The sequence below is a fragment of the Oryctolagus cuniculus genome, chromosome 3, assembly GCF_964237555.1.
Source record: "Oryctolagus cuniculus chromosome 3, mOryCun1.1, whole genome shotgun sequence".
NCBI lineage: Eukaryota > Metazoa > Chordata > Mammalia > Lagomorpha > Leporidae > Oryctolagus > Oryctolagus cuniculus.
Window position 1 is genome coordinate 148,886,107 of NC_091434.1, and position 21,620 is coordinate 148,907,726.

The 21,620-nt window shown below is 37.8% G+C and overlaps 1 long non-coding RNA gene and 1 pseudogene across 1 annotated transcript in view; both read left to right on the top strand.

Annotated features, from left to right (window-relative positions):
* The window catches only part of LOC127491657 (uncharacterized), a 188,154-nt gene that overhangs the window by 140,658 nt on the left and 25,876 nt on the right, over nt 1-21,620 (top strand). The gene's annotated exons all lie outside the window — the stretch shown is intronic.
* On the top strand, nt 14,644-14,747 carry LOC138849208 (U2 spliceosomal RNA; annotated as a pseudogene).

Below are 21,620 nucleotides of genomic sequence, written 5' to 3' on the forward strand. Positions count from 1 at the left end.
TTCTAAGAACTAACTGGGTAAATACTGTCACATGTCTTTTTGTCATTACTTAGTGTTTATCACTCCGAGTAGATTGTATCAGTTTACTGTTGTAGCAGCATCTTAGTACATTCGTTGGTATAAATGCCCAATATATGTTCACATGATTGATAAATGAATGAATGCATGAAAAATGTGAAATGAGAAAGTGAGGTTTGTTCCAGGAAGTAAAAATCCTGGTGGTGTTGGAGCCGTTAAAGGGTTTTAAGTCAAAGGAAGTCAAGATCAGACAGTATGCAGTGGATTGTAAAATGCACTTTATTGCTCTCTTTCCTTTTTCCCTTGAAAGCCTGTGTACAAGCTCTCCTTGTCTATGTTTCTGTGAATTGTTTTACATATCTAAATTTGCTCATATTTCTCAACTAAATCATAATGTTACCCTGTTATTTTTATTACATTTGTGTGTGGGTGGGTATGCTCACATCAAAATGTATTCTTTGGGGAAGTGGGCTGGGGCTTTAGTATTCTGGTTTTGATACCTAATGCCTTTTTTATTTTGCAGCTGCATAGAAACCACGCCTGCTGAAAAAAATCTAATATAAAATTTCAGTTGATACATTACACATTATAGATTGTGCTTCTCATTACCATTCTATCAAAGTTTCCATCATGATCATAATTATTTAGCATGGAAACTAGGTATTAAATTAGAACCTGGCAATTTATTTCACCTTTTATTCTACTGGAGAGGTTTGTCAACCTAACATTCAGACAGAAAAAAAGATTGATGAGTACCTTGTGTGTGAGTCCACAGCTTGTTAAGAGTCTCTATGGGCTGAATGCCATAGAAACACTTTTAGGTCATTGCACTAAACAGGAAAATATATGCTGGTCTTTTAAAAGACACAAAACCACTGACTAACTGTTATATTTCTTTTTATTCTTTCTAAAACAGATCATTCAGCATTCTATCTGTGCTAGTATTTATCACAGTCTCTAACAAGGACCTGGATAAGTGTGACCTAACAATTACTAATCTTTTTTTCAGGACTCTCTTTTTTATTCAATATTTATTTTATTTTATTTATTTGAAAGACTGAGTTACAGAGAGACAGAGAGAGGGAGAGGCAGGATGGGGAGGGGCAGGACAGGAGTCTTCCATCTGCTGGTTCACTCCACAAATGGCCACAATGGCCAGGTCAAGGCTGGGCCAGGCCAAAGCCAGAAGCCAGGAGCCAGGAACCAGGAGCTTTTTCTAGGTCCCCATAATGGTTGCACAGGCCCAAGCACTTAGGCCATCCCCTGCTACTTTCCCAGGTGCATTGGCAGGGATCTGAATCGGAAGTGGAGCAGTCATATGGGATGCTGGTGTTGCAGTCTACGGTTTAACTTATTATGCCACAAAGCCAACCCCTTCATAACTCTTAATCTAGGATTTCAAGATTCTAATTCAGAAATATATATATGTGTATATAAATTCAATAAACAGGAATACATATATTTACTTATAATTTTAATGAACTTGTATTATATAATTATATATATTTACTTATATATAATTTTAATGAATTTACACTTATAAACATATATTTACTATGGATGGGGAAAGTGGGGAAGATTGGCTTACTAAGCTGATGTTTTGAAATTGGGAAAATGATATAAATATTACACCTATAAAGAAAACTTGCCAATCACATCATGCAAGATACAAAACTGCATTACTTGTGAAAGGCATATCCCAAGGCTCCAACAATTGGTAGTGTTCAGTCTTGTAAACTCAGCCCTTGTTGTACTTAACTTTTAGTATTCTCTCATGTGTTAAATATGTTAAAACCATGAGAACTCTGAAAGTATTTCAGTGATAGTGCCTGAGGAGTTTTAGATGATCTAGATTTTAAAAAAAGAGAAAACAAACTTTCCCAAAATCATCCATCAAATAATAATATAGTAGTATAATAACAATTCAGTTGTGGGGCCACATAGTCTAATGAATAACGATCCTGTTTTTGAGTATCTGTAAGAATGCATCTAAAATTATCCATATTTTATAATTAAGTTAACAGAACAGGGTTAAAACCTCATTTCTGATAAATGAGGAGTCTGAAATTAAAATCCCAATCACCTTATTTGCATACCCCGGGATATAATTCAACCAAATACTCACTCCATAATAGTACTTACACCTTATTATTTTCATTTTATTGCATACTTCTACTGTTTCAAGTACACCTTGAACTCATTCAAGTTTCAGACAAGATATAAATGTGGTTACCCTGGCTTGATGAATTTTTTTTTATTTCATTGCTAGCCAATTTTTTGAGCTTTTCCTCTCCACATCCATTTTCTTAATTACCAATTTTCATACTATCTCTTGCACCAGGTGGTTAAACACATCATTACTCCCATCGCAGGGGTCAAAGAGAAACCAAGTTTTCACCAAGCAACATTTTCAAAGGCTTACCTAAGCCCTGTAAGTGTTCACTTTAGAATTCTCCCAAAGATAGTGAGTCCTGTTTATTTCTTCTCATTACTGAGATTCATTATAGGCTCTCTGATATTATACAATTATTTATACCATAAATTATTTAAGGAATTAAAATATATTTTAACTATTATTATTTATTATCACATGTAAATGCCTATAGTAAATTATGTTCAGCATGGATTAACTATTATTATTAAAGCCTTCCCAATGGCCTTGTATATTTGTGAATGTATCATGCATGCAAAATATTTACCAGGCATCTTACCACTGTCTTCTTACAATTTAGAAATACTTGCTCTAGAGACTCTTTTGATGTACTTCATCATTTCTCCATGGCCTCAAAGAGTGCCTTCCAGCATCTTGAAAAATACCATCCCTCCTAATTACATCTTTGGGTGGAAAGACTGGTTTCCTAGAAAAATGCGCTGGTTATTTATGATTTCTGACAGAATATATCAATTGAGAAATGTTGCATTCCAAACTTTAGATTTTTAAAAATAATATTATAACTGTAAGATTTTAGAGTCTTATATTCTTAACTATAATTAATGAATAGAATAGAAAACCTGCCAGCCATTAAAAGTTACTGAAAACTATGCAGGGTATAAAACAGTACACATATGAATTATTTTTATTTTTAAGACCCATTAACAGGTTACTTTTACCCTATGGGGAAAGCAGTTTGAGGAGAAAATAACTATACCTTTACCTCTGGTGCACAGTAGGATGAATTTGAATTGCTCAACTGCTGTTTCTTACAGTAATCCTAATTCAGTGTCCTCTTCTTTGAGATGGCCAAATATACACAATAATGCAACGGAAACTGAAAAGCCTTTTAAAATTAGAAGAGAAATAAATAGGGAACTAAGGAGGTGAAAGAAGGGTCAGAAGAGTCGGGCACAGACAGGAATTTCTGGGGAGAGAATATATGCTCAGCCTCAGGCATTCCTGGGTGACGCATCTCAACAACAACTAAAGGTGAAGTTCCTGGTTACAGTTTTTCTTGAAACAACACCGTCACACACAACTGAATTTCACATCTGATTAAAGTGTTATAAAATTCTTTTCAAAACTGGCCTTCTTTCCCCAACTCTAGTATGAATGAACCATTCCACCTGATCTTTAGCGTTACAAAACCCCATGTTGCATTCTTGCTTCTGCTGTTCTGAACTCCTTAGCTTTTAGCTAAGGTGACACAAAGAAAGCGTGCCAATAGCTGTAAACTAATAGAGTACCCAAAATGTGGCCCGGGAGTGCAGTGGAGGATGGCCCAAGTGCTTGGGCCCTGCACCCCATGGGAGACCAGGATAAGCACCTGTGTCCTGCCATCGGATCAGCGCGGTGCGCTGGCTGCAGCACACCGGCCGCGGCGGCCATTGGAGGGTGAACCAACGGCAAAGGAAGACTTTTCTCTCTGTCTCTCTCTCTCACTGTCCACTCTGCCTGTCAAAAAATTGAAAAAAAAAAAAAAGAAATGGACATTTTGAGACCCGATGATTGTTTACAGCCCTTGTCTCTATTGTTGAGGAACAGTGATTTTTCTTCTCACTATTTGTTGAACTCTTTATTTAGTATAGGGTTAACCTTATGAGTATAAAGTAAACTGAAAAACAGACCTTTGTAAAAATTAAGAGTGTGAATAAGAGAAGGAGGAGGAAGAAGGTTTGGAGCTCATGCTAGAAGGATGGTAGAGAGAGGCAGTATCACTATGTTTTTAAATCTGTATATATGAAATATATGAAACTTGTATACCTTAAGTAAAATAACAATATGAAATCTGAAAAAAGATACATGTATCTGAGTGTGCACATATTTATGTGTAAACTTCAAAATATTTAGCAATGTGCTTAGCTTAGTTACAAAAATTGCTGTAAGTCAGAGGCTGCGGGTAATGTTTGTCAACCTCACCAATCAGTTTATTTGGTCTTTGTAAGGTAATGAATCTAAGTAACAACACGTGTGCACCTGTCTTTTTTTTTTTTTTTTTTTGACAGGCAGAGTGGACAGTGAGAGAGAGAGACAGAGAGAAAGGTCTTCCTTTACCATTGGTTCACCCCCCTGTAGCCGCTGCGGCTGGCGTACCACGCTGATCCGATGGCAGGAGCCAGGTGCTTCTCCTGGTCTCCCATGCGGGTGTAGGGCCCAAGGACTTGGGCCATCCTCCACTGCACTCCCTGGCCACAGCAGAGAGCTGGCCTGGAAGAGGAGCGACCGGGACAGAATCCGGCGCCCCGACCGGGACTAGAACCCGGTGTGCCGGCGCCTCAGGTGGAAGATTAGCCTATTGAGCCGCGGCGCCGGCGGTGCACCTGTCTTTTTAAAATTTTTCATTTATTTGAAAGGAACAGCATCAGGGACAGAGACAAGCACTGAGAAACATCTTCCATACACTGGTTCACTCCCCAAAAGGCAGCAACAACTAGGGCTGAGCCAGTTAGAGCCAGCAGACAGGAGCTGTATCCTGGTCTCCCAAGTGTGCAGCAGGGGCTCAAGCACTTGAACCGTCATCCACAGTCTTCTCTGGCAGATCAGTAGGAAGCTGGATTGAAAGCAGAGAATCTAGGACTCTGACCGGTGCTCAGGTATAGGATGCCAGCATTACAAGTGGCAGATTACCCCAGTGTGCCACAGTGTCAGCCTGCCAAGAAAAGTGCACCTTGAAAGCAGTCTAGGAATTGTTGATGGACACAGCTTTCTCCTGATAGTTCCTGCTCCTAATTTCTCCTGATGTTCACCCACCAGAGTGCTACCCTTTCTCTTTGTCTCTTCTGCATCCTTCCTCCATTCCATGCACCTGGGCTCCAAAGGACATGCAGGTTAGCCAGACTACTTACTTGACCAAGGAAGCATAAGTTCAGAGGACTTCAGGGAAGGGCCTTCTGTGCTCTGTATATCTTCATTATGTTTCGGAGCACTTAACCTAGTGCTAACTAGTTTCATCAGCATGATTTTATGTATTTGGATATAGTTTCATTTTCTAATATTGTACATGTTTTATTGCTTATCAATATGGTTAAAATATTTATGCATATTTTCTCAAACACATTTTCATGCCTAACAATGGAATTTATTCTGTTTACAACATTTATGATGTCTCTCTCTCTCTCTCTCTCTCACACACACACACACACACACACACAGTCTGCTTAGGAACATGAGTACTTGATTGGTTAAATCTGGAGGAATAGAGAAAAGATGCCTAGGTTGTGATGAGCCCTATGTCCTAATTTTTGGTTCTCAAATCCATATAGTAAACAAATTCTCAATGGCGTTTTTATTGGTGTGCATGTGGGTGATAAGTTACTAAAATAGCTCCTGAATGTTCTCAGTTAGCCAAATCCATTCTCTCACCAAAGAAAGGCAATAACATTTCTTCCACATTTCCTCATTTCATAATCGTCCTTGTCCTAATTCAGTCCCATGTACCCTTTCCTCACATGTATTTTCTCTGAAACAAAGGCCTAAGTCACTCCTTTCTCTGCCCTCATCAGCTGCTTTTCTGTATGGCATTACTTTAGTCCCTTGCAATTGTTTTCCTTTAACCCTAAAAAAGTATCTTTAAGCCGGCGCCGCGGCTCACTAGGCTAATCATCTGCCTTGCGGCGCTGGCACACCGGGTTCTAGTCCCGGTCGGGGCGCCGGATTCTGTCCCGGTTGCCCCTCTTCCAGGCCAGCTCTCTGCTGTGGCCAGGGAGTGCAGTGGAGGATGGCCCAAGTGCTTGGGCCCTGCACCCCATGGGAGACCAGGATAAGTACCTGGCTCCTGCCATCGGATCAGCACGGTACGCCGGCCGCAGCATGCCAGCCGTGGCAGCCATTGGAGGGTGAACCAATGGCAAAGGAAGACCTTTCTCTCTGTCTCTCTCTCTCACTGTCCATTCTGCCTGTCAAAAAAAAAAAAAAGTATCTTTAGCAAGGTACATTATTTTTAACATGATCTTCTGGGAATGCTTATGTCTGTGATTCAAAAATTACCAGTATAAGAAAAAAAAAACACTGCCACTGTTTTTGTCATTTTGCCATCTGAAGAATCCATGGTAGTTCAGTTTCTTGGTGATCTTAAAGCAAAAGGATAAAATGAATATGTTTATCTCAGTGTATTATATGGAAATACCCATAAGATAAAATCTGGAAATGAAGTTCAGGAAAGCATGTGCCAATATTGGAGATAGTTTAGTGAGTACAAAAAGCAACTTCTTAATCTTTTTCTGCAAGATTTACCCCCCAGTTCAAATATTGAATTAGAGGGGCAATGTGGAAGGGGATTTGATTTTGTAACCATCTACCTTTTATTTTGTCTCCTCCTTCCTCCTAAGTCCATGAGGAGACCAGAGATTAAGCAAAAGTTCCTCCAAGTTTTTAACCCAGTGTTGAGGATGTTACAGGGCGAATTCTTGGCCCAAGCACCAGGATGTTAGAGCTGACTGAACCTCAGGAACTTGCTCTGTCTGCAACAAGTATGGGGCAGATGAACAAACTGAGAAGGTAATTTTTAGCAAAAGTGTTTTATTTTAAAGAGCAAAGGGGTTAAAAGGGCAGAGGGAGATCTACTGGGGAAGCAGCCAGAGGGGCTTTTCAGAAGGAAACAAACGTTGAAAGGAAGTGATCTATGGATTTTTATTCACTGGACAGCTCATCCTGCCTTCTTATCTCCCGTTCCTCCTCCTATATGGTTGTGGTGTGGGTAGGAGCTCTTTATCTTCATCCTGCTCCTGAGACTGGGTCAAGACAATTCCAGCCACCTGAACTTCTATGTGACCCTGATGATCTCCCGACAAGTCAGCAAAATTCCTTATGTCTCTTCTATTCTCACTCCTGCCTTCTATCTCGGGTCGGTTTCACAGCTGGGCTAAGCCACACTACCCTAGGGACCTCTTAGTTCCCTACCTTTCCACCATTCCCCTCTTTTCACGGGGACAACTGGGAGGGCCTAGAAAACAGGTCACCTGCCACCTCCAAGTGGGCAGATAACTGAATTGTGGACACAGAATGGGAGAAGCACCAGACCTATTCTGGCTGTCTTTTTTCAAACACAGTTTGCTGAAGGGTGTGTGTTCAGATTAATAAAGTGTGGTTCACTCCTCATATGGCCATAAACCCTTGTCTGTGTATTCTACAGGCTGTTAACTGATAGGAATGGAGGGTAACTGGCATCTCGAATGCCCAAGTGTCCTACAGATTTCCTGCTGCAAGCTTTTGCTCATCCTGTATTCTCGAGCTGCAGTGCCTGTCAGTCCAAAGCATCCCTCAGAGTCCCCTTCAGTCATAAACTGTTCCCAGCACCTCCTCCCATAAAACTTTCTAGAATTTTGTTGGTGGCATTTACATGATATTTATTATACATATTTTACATATTTTGAAAGACTTTATTACTTAGAATTGTTTTCAGTTAACAGAAAAATTCAAGCAGAAAGTATAGATTCTAATATATTTCTCCCCAAAACATACACACATTCTGCACATAAAGCCTCCCATGCTGTCAATATCTGTAACCAGGAGGGAGGGATATCAGGTAACGAGGGGCCCTGGAACAGAGGCAGAGAACCTGAAATGGTTCACCAGCTTGAGCTTGTTTTCAAGAGTACGTCCATGAAACCTTATGTTGAAAGACTGTGCTCAGGGAGGGCAGGAAAGCCACCCTGGGAAAATAACCATCCGATTCAGACTTTTGAACAAGCAAGAAGGATCCTCCAGCCTCTCCTTGCTCCATCCTGGACACTCCTCTAATCCTTAGACACCAGCCTTAGCAAACAGCTTCTCAGGGGGTAGTTTCTTTAGAGAACTCCCCCTTCCTACTGTCTCGTTTACTTGCCACAAGTAAATAAAGTTTTCATCTGAGCAGCTTCCACTTGAGCCTGATTGTTTGGCAATACACCAAGCAAACCTCTTAGATCCACCAACACACCCAGTACCTAAGGTGTAAAGTTCTTACAGTCCGTGAACCTTCATTGACACGTCCTTATTATCCAAAGTCCATAGTTTACTTTAGCGTTCACTTTTGATGCATTACATTCTATAGGCTTTGAAAAATATACAATGACATATACCCAGCACTACAGTATCATACAGAATAATCTCATTGCCCTAAAAACGTTCATCTATTAATAGTCTTAATCCTACTACTAGAATATAAGTTTCTTAAGAGGAAAATCTGAATTTTATTGATCACAATATTCCCTGCAATAATAGATACAGTACAAAATTAAGGATGTATTTTAAAAGTTAATTATATTAGTAATTTTGCAATGACATTAATATATAAGAATTGAAATGCAATTTTGTTTCCTGTACGAACTGTCTTCTTTTTAAGAATTTATTTATTTATTTTTATTTGAAAGGCAGAGAGACAGAGAAACGCAGACAGATGTTTCTTCTGCTGGCTCCCTTTCCAGATGCCCACAGCAACAGGGGCTGCACCAGGCCAAAGCCAGGAGTCTGGAACTCAATCCGGGTTTCCCAGATGGATGAGTAGGGGTACAACTACCTGACCATCACCTCCAGCTTCCCAGAGTTTCATTGTAAGAATCTGGAATCAGGGCTCAAAAAATAAGCACTGTGATATCAGATGGGGGCATCCCAAGCAACATCTTAACTGCTGAGCCAAGCGTCCACCCCTAAAAACTCCTTGCTGAACACTGTCAAGCAGCAAATAAAATTCTGCCACACATCATACAAAGCATGAAAGAGTACTCATAGCCTGTGTTAAGCCAGAGAATTAAGACAGACTATTTTTAAATTTTTAAAAATTTAATTGAGAGGCAGGAAGAGAGAGAGAGCGAGAGAGAGAGAGCGAGCTCATTCTATCCAGTATTTCAGTCCCCCAGATGCCATAATGGCCAGGGTTTAGGTTGGGAGACAGTAATTTAACCCAGTTATCCCTTGTGTGTGTCTGGATCCCAATTTGTGAGCCATTACTTAACACAGCCTATCAGGATCCCAAGGAGCTGAAGTTAGGAGCTAGGGCCAGGAACTGAATGCAGGTGCTCTGATGTGGGCTGCAGCTATTCTTAACTGCTAGGCTAAGTGCCTTTTCCAAGGAAGTTGAACATTTTATGTAACAAAATATATTAAAGCTGTTGAGTCTAATCTAGAGATAGGAATAAAATTGCTGAAAAAAGGGTATTATCTTTACTTCTTCCTTTCCTCTTTCATATCTACCACAGATCTGATCCTGACATTTTCTATTCCTTATAAAACAGGAAAGATATGTTATATAGATTATCCATAGAACATTAAAGATGACACATCAAAAAAAAATACCATTATGTAGTTTATGTGAAATGTTGCCCAAGAATCTATCCTTTTTCCATAGAGTTTAATATTTTACCGACTGTAAAATTATTTTGATAATCTGAGCATTTCTTTTTTTCTTTTTTTTTTTTTTTTGACAGGCAGAGTTATACAGTGAGAAAGAGAGACAGAGAGAAAGGTCTTCCTTCCATTGGTTCACCCCCCAAATGGCTGCCACAGCCAGTGCACTATGCCGATCCGAAGCCAGGAGCCAGGTGCTTCTCCTGGTCTCCCATGCGGGTGCAGGGCCCAAGCACTTGGGCCATCCTCCACTGCCTTCTAGGGCCACAGCAGAGAGCTTGACTGGAAGAGGAGCAACTGGGACAGAACCGGTGCCCCAACCAGGACTAGAACCCAGAGTACCAGAGCCGCAGGCAGAGGATTAGCCTAGTATATTTCTAAGAAATATACATTATGCTTTCCTAAATATGTGATGTGTTTAATGTGGATATAGTCAACAGGTTGCCTATACTCAATGCAATGAAAATATGTTTAATTTCATGGCTGGTGCTGAGGCGTGAGTGAGGTCTCTGTCTGCAGTGCTGGCATCTCATATGGGCGCCAGTTAGAGTTCTAGCTGCTCCACTTCCAGTATGGCTCTCTGCTATGGTCTGGGAGAGCAGTGAAAGATGGCCCCAAGTCCTTGGGCCCTTGCACCCCTGTGGGAGACCTGAGGAGGCTCCTGCCTCCTGGATTTGGATCAGCCTTGCTCTGGCTATTGTGGCCATCTGGGGAGTGAACAAACAGTTGGAAAACCCTTTTCTCTGTCTTTCTCTCTCTCTCTCTGCCTCTGCCTCTCTGTAACTCTTCCTGTCAAATAAATAAATAAATCTTTTAAAACATATGTTTAATTCTGTATATGAAATATAAAAATTCAGTAAGCAAAAAACAAAAAATAGGTGAAAAAATGCTAAATTTATAGCTAAATCAAACAAACTAAGCTAGAATGAATAAATCTAAATTGTGTAGTAGAACACCAAAACTTAATGGAGGAAAAATTATTTGATATTTAAAATACCACTTAATTTTAAAACCCACATATCACAATTTATGATACATTTAAATTGAAAGAACTTTGTTAAATACCCTAAAAACCAATAATATATTTAAGTATGCATTCATAGAATTGTAGTAACTGTGATGTGGAGGATGTGGCCCTATGTAATTGATTCATTTCTCCAATATATCTGGTATCATATGCTTGATTTGGGGAACTTTTAGTAAAGGGATGTATGTATGAACTCAGGCGAAAGCACCCATGATTATTTGGTTACTTTAATAATATCTTTAATATATTTATATATATTTATATATTATATATTATATATTATATATATATATTATATTATATATATAATATATATAATTATATATATTTTTTATTTAATATATATAATTTATTTAATATATATTTATATTTATTTATTTATTTATATATAATATATATTTAATATATATATTATTTAATTATATATATAATATATATAATATATATTATATATTATATATTATTATTATATTATATATATTAATATAATATATATTATATATATTGTATATATTTATATATAAATATATATTTATATATAAATATAAATATATTTATATTATATTATATTATATTTATATTTAATCCATTTACATTCCACATTGAGTATGTGGAAATTTACTTCTTTACTAAATATTAGTGTCCACCTGGTAAGTGCAAGTTAGAGTATGAGGTGATGGAGTGGAGGTAGGCAGAATAAATCTCTCCACAGAGGTCCCTATCATAATCCCAAGAATGAAGGAACCTGCTATTTTACATAGTAAAAGGACTTTACAGAAGTGAAATAAATGGAGGATGATGAGATGGAAAGATCACCCTGGATTTTTGGATGGTAAATCTAATCCTGTGGACCCTTAAAAGAGAAGCACTTTTATGGCTGTGGTGAGGGAAAGAGATATGATAATAGATGAATGGGATACTTTTATTTCTGTGCTTGGTTTATTTCACTTATCATAATGTCTTCCTTTCTCATCCATGTTGTGAATGACATGATTTCCCCCTTTTTATGGCTGAGCAGTGTTTCGTTGTGTTTAGGTACCACATTTTCTTTATTCATTAATCAGTGGATGCACACTTGGGTTGTTTTAACTTCTCAACTATTTTGAGTAGTGCTGAAAGAAATATGGAAGTGCAGCTGTCTCTTCAACACTGATTTGTATTGTCCCTGAGTAAATACTCCATAGTGAGATTGCTGAACCACATGGTAGTTCTCTGGTTTTAAGAGGAATCTCCATACTATTTTCCACAATGATTGTACTAATATACATTTGCACAAACATGGCAAAGAGTTCATGGTCTCTACATCCCTGCCAACAATTATATTTATTCTTTTTCATCGTAACCAGTCTGACTCGAGTGAAGTGATATCTCATTGTGGATTTGATTTACATTACCCAGATGATTAGTAATATTGAGCATTTTTTTCATGTACCTGTTCGTCATGTAAATGTCTTCCTTTGAGAAATGGCTGTTTATATCAACTGCTCACTTTTAAATTGGATTTTTTTCCCATTGAGTTGTTTGAGTTCTTTATATACTCAAATTATTAACACCTTTTCAGGTGTTAGCTTTCAAATATTTTCTCATATTCTGTAGTCTGTCTCCTCACTCTGTGCATTGTTTCCTTAATTGTGCAGAGGCTATTTAATTTGATGAAATCTAATTTATTTATGCTTGCTTTTTTTTTCGTGATTTTGTGTTTGTTGTGATTTGGGGATGTACCAAAAAATGCCTATCGATTCCAGTGGTCTAAAGGATTTCTAATACATTTTTTTCTTACGGTTTCAAAGTTTCAGGTCTTAAATTTAGAACTTTAATATATTTTGAATTGACTTTTTTTACATATTGAGAAATAAGGGTCTTCTGCCTGTGGGCATCCAATTTTCCTGAAGCCACTTATTTAAAAGAGTTCATTTTCTTCTCTTGTCTAATTGTGCTGGCTATAACTTTCAGTATTATGTTGGTTAAAAGTGGTGAAAGGGAGCATTCTTTTTTCAGTTCTTAGAAAGTTGTCAGCTTTTCCCTATTCAAAATGGTGTTAGCTATTGGCTTATTATATTTGGCCTTTATTATACTGAAGTAAATTCCATTTATTCAGGGTTTTTTTTTACTCTTTAAAAATTTATTAATATGAATAAAACATATTTCATAGATATAATTTTTAAAAGATTATTTATTTATTTATTTGAGAAGTAGAGTTATAGACAGTGAGAGGCAGAAAGGTCCTCCAGCTACTGGTTCACTCTCCAAAAGGCCATAATGGCTGGAGCTGCGCCAATCTGCAGGCAGGAGCCAGGAATTTCTTCAGGTCTCCCATGCAGGTACAGAGACCCAAGCTCTTAGGCCATCTTCCACTGCTTTCCCAGGCCATAGCAGAGAGTTGGATCAGAAGTGGAGCAGCTGGGTCTCGAACCAGTACCCATATGGGATGCCGACACCACAGACAGAGGATTAACCTACTGCACCATAGTGCTGGCCCCTTATAGATATAATTCAAAGAAGATAACCATACTTCCCTCCTCTCCATCTTCCTGCCTCAATACCTCCACATCCTTTCTTTCTTGTTTTTCTTTCATTTTTGCAAAGATATAACTGCAATCCACTCTATGAGCATAGGCTTAATTCACCACTAACCATAATATTCAACAAGTAAAAAAAATAGGAAGACCACAGTTTCATAGAAGTATAAACAAGGGCTAAAAACAATGATCATATCGTAAGATGTCCATTTCATTCCTATACATTTTTTGTATTCTATATTAACTGCCACATATCAGAGAATAACAAAGGGGTGGCGAAGTTTTTCTGTTTTACTATGTTGACATGATGAATCATGTTTATTGATTTGTGTATGTTCAACCATGCTTACATCTTTGGAATGAATCCCATTTCATTACGGTAAATAGTCTGTTGAATAATCTTTGTAATATGCTGCTGGATTTGATTTGCTGAAATTTGGTTGAGAATTTTTACATCTGTGTTCATAAAGGATATCGGTTTGTATCTTTCCCTTTTTGTGTTGTGTCCTTGCCTGATTTTGATATCAAGGTAATTCTGGCCAGATAGAATAAGTTTGGGAAAATTCTATCCTTTTCTATTTTTTGGAAACAATTTAAGAAAATTTGGTGGCCAGTGTTGTGGCATAGTAGGTAAAGCCACTTGCTACAATATCAGCATCCCATATGAGTATCGGCTCATGTATAGCTACTCCACTTGCTATCCAGCTCCCTGCTAATGACCTGAGAAATGGAGCAGAAGATGACCCAGCTGCTTGGGTCCTGACCACCTACTTGGGAGACCCAAAAGAACCTCCTGGCTCCTGGATTATACCAGGTTCCACCTTGGCTTGTACAATTACTTAAAAGTGAACCAGTGGGTGGAAGATCTGTGTGTGTGTGTGTGTGTGTGTGTGTCTCCTCTAACTCTGAGTTTCAAATAAATAAATCTTAAAAATAAGATAATTGGTGATAATTCTTTAAATGTTTGGCAAAATTAAGCAGTGAAATCATCTGATTTGGACTTTTTTGATGGGAGATCTTTTATTACTGATTGAATCTTGCTGCTCATTATTGGTGTATTTAGGTATTCTATTTCCTCATGATTCAGTGTTTTTAACATATATGTCAAGGAATTGATATATTTCTTCTAGGTTATCAATTTTTTGCCACTGTAATTGTTCATAGTACTCTCAAACAATCCTTTGCATTTCTGTGGTGTCAGTTGTTATGCTTCCATACTCATTTCTCATTTTATGCATTTGAATCTTGCAGCTTTTTTTCTTGGATAATCTAGTTACAGATCTGTCAACTTTATTCATCTTTTACAAAGAACCAGCTCTCTCATCGCTTCTTGGCCTTTTGGCTAAGATCAAGTGTAGTACAAAGAACCAGCTCTTCACATCACTTATATTTTATATTGGGTTTTCTAGTCTCTGTGTCATTTTTTGTGTCCTCTGAGTTTTGTTATTTCTTTTCTTCTACTAATTTTAAGTTCAATTTGTTCTTGTTTTTTTTTTTTTTTTTTTTTTTGTTCCTTTAAATACAGTTGTTCATTTCACATCCTTCTGCTTTTTTGATTCAGGCATGGATTGCCTTAATCCTCTCCTTTGGTGCTGCTTTCTCTGTATCCCTTGATTTGAGTATGCTGTGTTTTTGTTTTCATTTATTTCAAGAAAATTTTAAGTTTCCTCCTTAATTTCTTTCTTGACCTGTTGGTTATTCAGAAGTAAGTGTTTAATTTCCTTGTGTTTGTGTAGATTTTTAAGTTTCTCTTGTTATTGATTTCTAGTTTCATTATATTCTCAGAAAAAGTTCTTGATATGATTTCTATTTCTTAAAATGCGCTGACACATTTTATGACCCACCAAGTGATTTATCCTGAAGAATTTTCCATTAGTTTTTGAGAAGAATATTCGACTCTACAGGTGTTAGAAGGAATATCCCATAAATTTGTTAGATTCGTTTGGTCTGCATTGAAAATTAATTCTTCTTTTCCGTTGTCAATTTTCAGTCTAGATGATTTGTCCATTTCTGAAAGTGAGAGTTTGCTTTATTAATTTAGATGCTCTGGAATTGGGTGCCTTTATTTTTATAATTGTTATTTCTCCTTTCTGCTTTGAAGTTTTTATCATTATATAGTAACATTCCTTTTGTCTTTTTACTGCTTGTGACTTAAAATCTATTTTATCTGATATAATAGGGCTATTGATGTTCTTTTTTTGGTGGGGGGGCTCCTTTGCATGGAATATTCTACCCCTTCACTTTCACTTTATGTGTTCTTACAAGTGAAGTTATTTTCTTTCACATAGTTGTGTCTTGGTATTTTATTCATTCAGTTACTCTGTGTCTTTTAAGTAGAGTTTAATCCATTTACATTTAAAGTAAGTATTGTTAGATAAGGCCATACTACCCGCCGCCATTTTTATATTTGTTTTCTAGTTTTATGTGGTTTCTTTCCTCCTCCATCTTATAATCTGCACTTGTGGATAAATGATTTTCTCTAGTATTGTATTTGATTCCTTGCTTCCTATTTTGGGTAAATTTATTATAGATTTTTACTTGTTGATTACCATGGGACTAACAAATAAAAAACTTCATTTGATTATCACAAGCTATTCTAAAATAATGACAACATAACATTTATTATAAAGATCAAGCAACAAAGAAAAGATATAAGAAACATTAAAAAGAATGCTACACTTGCTCTCCCTGAGAGCTCCCATCTGCTGGTTCACTCCATAAATGTTCATGTATCTGCGAGTTGGGTACTCAATCCAAACCACCCACATGGGTGGCAGGAACCCAGTCACTTGGTTCATGACTGCTGCATTCAGGGATCTGCATTAGTGGGAAGCTGAAATGAAGAATCAGAGCTGAGTATGGAACTCAAACATTGTGGTGTGGAATGCAGGTGTCCCAACTGGCGGCTTAACCAGTAGGCCAAATGCCCTTCCTCAATAAATTTTCACTGACTACTTCCTTTGTATAAACTACTTTGGAATATATAAGATGCAGGACATGGTCCATGTCCTTAAGATGCATAGAATGTACCAGGTGAGGTTATCCCACATAACAAAGCTAAAAGGAAGAATGATATGTGATATATTGTAAATTAGGTATCAGCAAAGCGAAATGCATACAGATGCCTAGTAGAAAACATGACTGTTAGATTTGTTCAGAAATGTAGCAGAAAAGGAAGGGCCTATGATGGACTGGGGAGTCTATGGACTACTTAGTGTTTTTCAGAGACATTTTCAAAGATGCCATGTCAGTAAACACAACTAAATATAGTCATATTCAGAAGGTTAATGCTTTGGGAAGAATGTGGGTATGGTACAATTAAAGTCTCTCTATATATTTATATGTATTATACATAAATAAAATATATATTATGCAACATGCATATATATATAGTACATCATGTATATCACATATATGGGTTTGAAATATGATTGTTTCAAAAAGTTCATGGGAAAATAAAGATATTTAGCTTTGGTGTAAAATTTTGAAATCCATGCATAGGTTTTTCATAGCATACATTTTCTTTTTTTTAAAGATTTATTTTATTTATTTGCAAGAGAGTTACAGAGAGAGGTAGAGATAGAGAGAGAGGTCTTCTATCCGCTTGTTCACTCCCCAGATGGCAGCAATGGCCGGAGCTGTGCTGATCCGAAGCCAGGAGCCAGGAGCCAGGTGCTTCTTCTGGGTCTCCCACATGGGTACAGGGACCCCAGCACTTGCGCCATCTTCCACTGCTATCCCAGGCCATAGCAGAGAGCTGAACAGGAAGTGGAGCAGCCAGGACTAGAACCGGTACCCAAATGGGATGCCGGAGCTTCAGGCCAGGGCTTTAACCCGCTGTGCCACAGCACCAGCCCGCATAGCATGCATTTTACATGAACTTTGTGAAGACATCTTGTTTAATAGAAAGCGTTATGCTTTAAGACAGAAGTAATTTACATTTATAGCACCTAAGACACTGGTGTGTATATATATATGTGTGTGTGTGTGTGTGTGTGTGTGTGTATGGATGTGAAATATTTTAATGAGAGTTTATAAGATATAAATTCAGCTGAAGCATAACATAATATACCTCAATTTTACCAAAGCAATTATTTTTATAAAAAATAATATGTAATACATTACTAAGATAAAAAATAAAGTCTTACTGATGGGTTAATAACTACAGAATAAGGTAATTGGTGATGGGATTTTTTTCACTTATGCTATTTAAATAACATCTCTTGGAAATCCCTTTGCATATACTAAGCCTCAGAGAGCAATCCAGATCATCAGGGAGACTTATGATGTAACTGGCACCTACTGTCTCCACTATTCAAAGTACTTTACCATTTTATTGATGCTTACAAAAATGCTATTCCAAATAAAAATGCTTTAAATTGGAGGGGGTATTTGACATGGCAGTTAAAATGCAGCTTAGGAATTCCAGAGCTTGTATTTGAGTGCCTGATTTCTAGCCATGGTTTTGCTTCTGATTCCAGTTTCCTGATGAATTGCACCCTGGGAGGCCATAGTGATGGCCCCAAGTATTTGAGTCCTGCCATCCAGGTGACCTGTATTGCTGGTTCCTGGCTGTTCGGTGCTTATGGAGTGAACTGGCAGATGGAAGATCTGTTTCTCTCTCTCTCCATCTCTCTCTCTCCTTTTCCTTCTCTCTTTCAAATAAAAATAAATTACATACATCTCTGTCTATGAAGTAAGTACATTTTGTTAGTACACAGTCTTCAATATAAAAAAGAAGTATTGACATACTGTTAAACAAAGTGGAAAATAGTTTCAGCAAATAGAAAGGATGCTCCCTGGATATTTAAAGAATTAAAAATAGATTTTGCATTTATAAAACTAGTGTTTTTGTAATGTAGCAATATCTGACCACAAAATCAATTTCCCTTGTTAAATTAACAAAACAACACAACAACTGCCATTCCATAGTGTTAATTTTCCCTACTGTCTGGATTTTTATTACAGGAGTCTAAGACTATTAGTTTTCCTTTAATCAAAATGCCAATAGTACTTACTTTTAAAAAGTAAAATATTTCAATGAGCATATGATTAAAAAAAGGTACCTGCTTATGTTTTTTTAAAGTAATGATAAAAATCTAAAAAGAACATAAGGTAAACTATGGTTATTGGATTACAAAAATGATTTTTTAAATTTTTATTTATTTGTTTGAAAGGCACAATTAAAGACAGAAGGGGAGACAAAGAGAAACAGAGGGACAGAGTGAGAGAGAGCTCTTCCATCCACTGACTCACTCCCCAAATAGTTATAATTGCCAGGGCTGGGCCAGGCCGAAGCCCAAAGCCAGAAACTTTCTGTAGGTCTAGCACATGGTGGGCAGGAGCCAAGTACTTGGACCATATTCCTCAGCTTTCCTAGGCACTTTAACAGGAAGCTAGATTGGAAGTAGAGCAGCTGTAACATGAACCAGCAACCATATGGTATACTAGTGTCTCAGATGGTGGCTTAAGTGGGAATAAGAGAGGGAGATATACAATTTGGCATATGCTGAATCGGACTTACCCCTAATGGTAGAGTTAGAAACGTGCCTGGGGATTCCAATTCAATACCATCAAGGTGGCATATACCAATGCCATCTCTCTAGTCAAAGAGATCAGTTTTAATTCATAATTGATCATAATGATAGGATTAAGAGCCAAAGGGATCACATAAACAAGAATAGTGTCTGCTAATACCAACTGATAGAATTAAAAAGGAGTGAATGATCCAACATGGGAAGCGGGATACACAGCAGACTCATAGAATGGCAGATGTCCTAAACAGCACTCTGGCCTCAGAATCAGCCCTTAAGGCATTCAGATCTGGCTATAAAGCCCATGAGAGTATTTTAGGCATGGAAAGCCAAGACACTCTGGCAAAAAAAGAAAAAAAAGACCTAAATGAAAGATCTCTGTGAGTGATATCCCAGCGGAAAGAACAGGCCATCAAAGAAGGAGGTACCTTTCTCTGAAGGGAGGAGAGAACTTCCACTTTGACTAGGACCTTGTCTAAATAAGATTGGAGTTGGCAAACTCAAGAGCCTTCCATAGCCTTGGCAACTCATAAGAGCCTAGGGTGATTATGACACCATAAACAAGAGTGTCAATTGTTAAGTCAACAACAGGAGTCACTATGCACTTACTCCTCATGTAGGATCTCTGTCCTTAATGTGTTGTCCAATGTGAATTAGTGCTATAACTAGTACTGAAACAGTACTTTATACTTTGTGTTTCTGTGTGGGTGCAAATTGTTGAAATCTTTGCTTAATATATACTAAATTGATCTTCTGTATAGAAAGAGAATTGAAAATGTATCATGCTGTGAATGGGATGGGAGAGGGAGTGGGAGATGGGAGGGTTGCGGGTGGGAGGGAAGTTATGGGGGGAAAAAGCCACTGTAATCCAAAAGCTGTACTTTGGAAATTTGTATTTATTAAATAAAAGTTAAAAAAAAGAAAGAATGAATGAAAGATCAATGTAAGTGATAGTGTCAAAGATAATTGACATGGGTAGGATAAAAAGAGGGATGAGTATTAAGAGAAGACTGATGCTTTATTACAGGCATCTTAGACTTGAAAGTGACCATGGATATACAGAATCTTCAGGTCATGTCCTTAAGTAAAATTATGGCCAAGTCAACAGAACATAATTGAAGGCCATGAATTGGGAAACCAATGAATGATTCTTAGTGGTTTTCTATAATTCAGGCTGTTCACTAAATACACACAATGCTTAAATACATAGATTATTTTATAAAATGTTAAAAAAGACCCCAGGGGCACAGGCAATCAAAGCCAAAATCAACAAATAGGATTACATCAAGTTGAGAAGCTTCTGCATTGCAAAAAAAGCAATCAGCAAAGTGGAAGCAACTAACAGAATGGGAGAAAATACTTAGAAACTATACAACTGATAGGATTAATAACCAGAGTATATAAAGAGATCAAAAAACTCAACAATGGCAAAACAAACAACCCTGTTAAGCAATGGGCAAAGGATGCAAACTGACATTTTTCAAAAGAAGAAATCCAAATGGCTGACACACAAAAAATTCTCAGGATCCCTAGCCTTCAGATAAATGCAAAGCCAAACCACAATGAGGTTTCACCTCACTCCCATTAGAATCGCTTTCATACAGAAATCAAGAAACAACAAATGCTGGCAACGGTGTGGGGGGAAAAGGTATTCCTGTTGATGGGAAGATGAGCTGGTAAAGCCACTATGGAAAACAGTATGGAGTTACCTCAGAAATCTGAATATAGACCTATCATATGACCAAGCCATCCCACTCCTGGAAATTATGCCTAAGGGAAATAAAATAGGCATATGAAAGAGCTATCTGTACCTCCATTTTTTTTTTTTTTTTTTTTTTTTTTTTTTTTTTTTGACAGGCAGAGTGGACAGTGAGAGAGAGAGACAGAGAGAGAAAGGTCTTCCTTTGCCGCTGGTTCACCCTCCAATGGCCGCCGCTGCAGCCGGCGCACCGCGCTGATCCTGGCAGGAGCCAGGAGCCAGGTGCTTTTCCTGGTCTCCCATGGGGTGCAGGGCCCAAGCACCTGGGCCATCCTCCACTGCACTCCCTGGCCATAGCAGAGAGCTGGCCTGGAAGAGGGGCAACCGGGACAGAATCCGGCGCCCCAACCGGGACTAGAACCCGGTTTGCCGGCGCCGCAAGGTGGAGGATTAGCCTATTGAGCCACGGCGCCGGCTTATCTGTACCTCCATTTTATTGCAGCTCAATTCATGATAGCTAAAATATAGAATCAACACCAATGTCTGTCAACTGAAGACTGCATAAAGAAATTATGGAATATTACATATGGCTTCCATATATATGGCTTCCATAAATGGCTTCCATAGCCTAGGCAGCTCATGTCAAGAGGCTCAGGTGATTACTGTTCTCATACAAAGGAGTATTAATTGTTACATAAACAACAAGAGTCACTGTGTGCGAACTTTACATGCAGGACCTTTGTCCTCACGAAGTTGTATTATAAGACATAATAGTAAAATTTGTTGTCAAACAATTACTTTGTTTTAGTGTGTTAAGTGGACGACATTCTTATGTCTCATAAGTTATAGTTATGTCTAAGTGATCGCAAAAGAGGTATCATTCTTGGGTTCTTATTTAAAGATAGTTAAGCTTCTGTTCAAAAATAGCAAAATTACCTTCGAGATGCAATGACTTTGAACAGCCCTTGTCTGGACTGTTGAGGAGGTGTTTTTTGTTTTGTTTTGTTTTGTTTTGTTTTCTTTCTCTCTTTCTTTTTCTTTTTCTTTCTCATACAAAGTGGTAAAC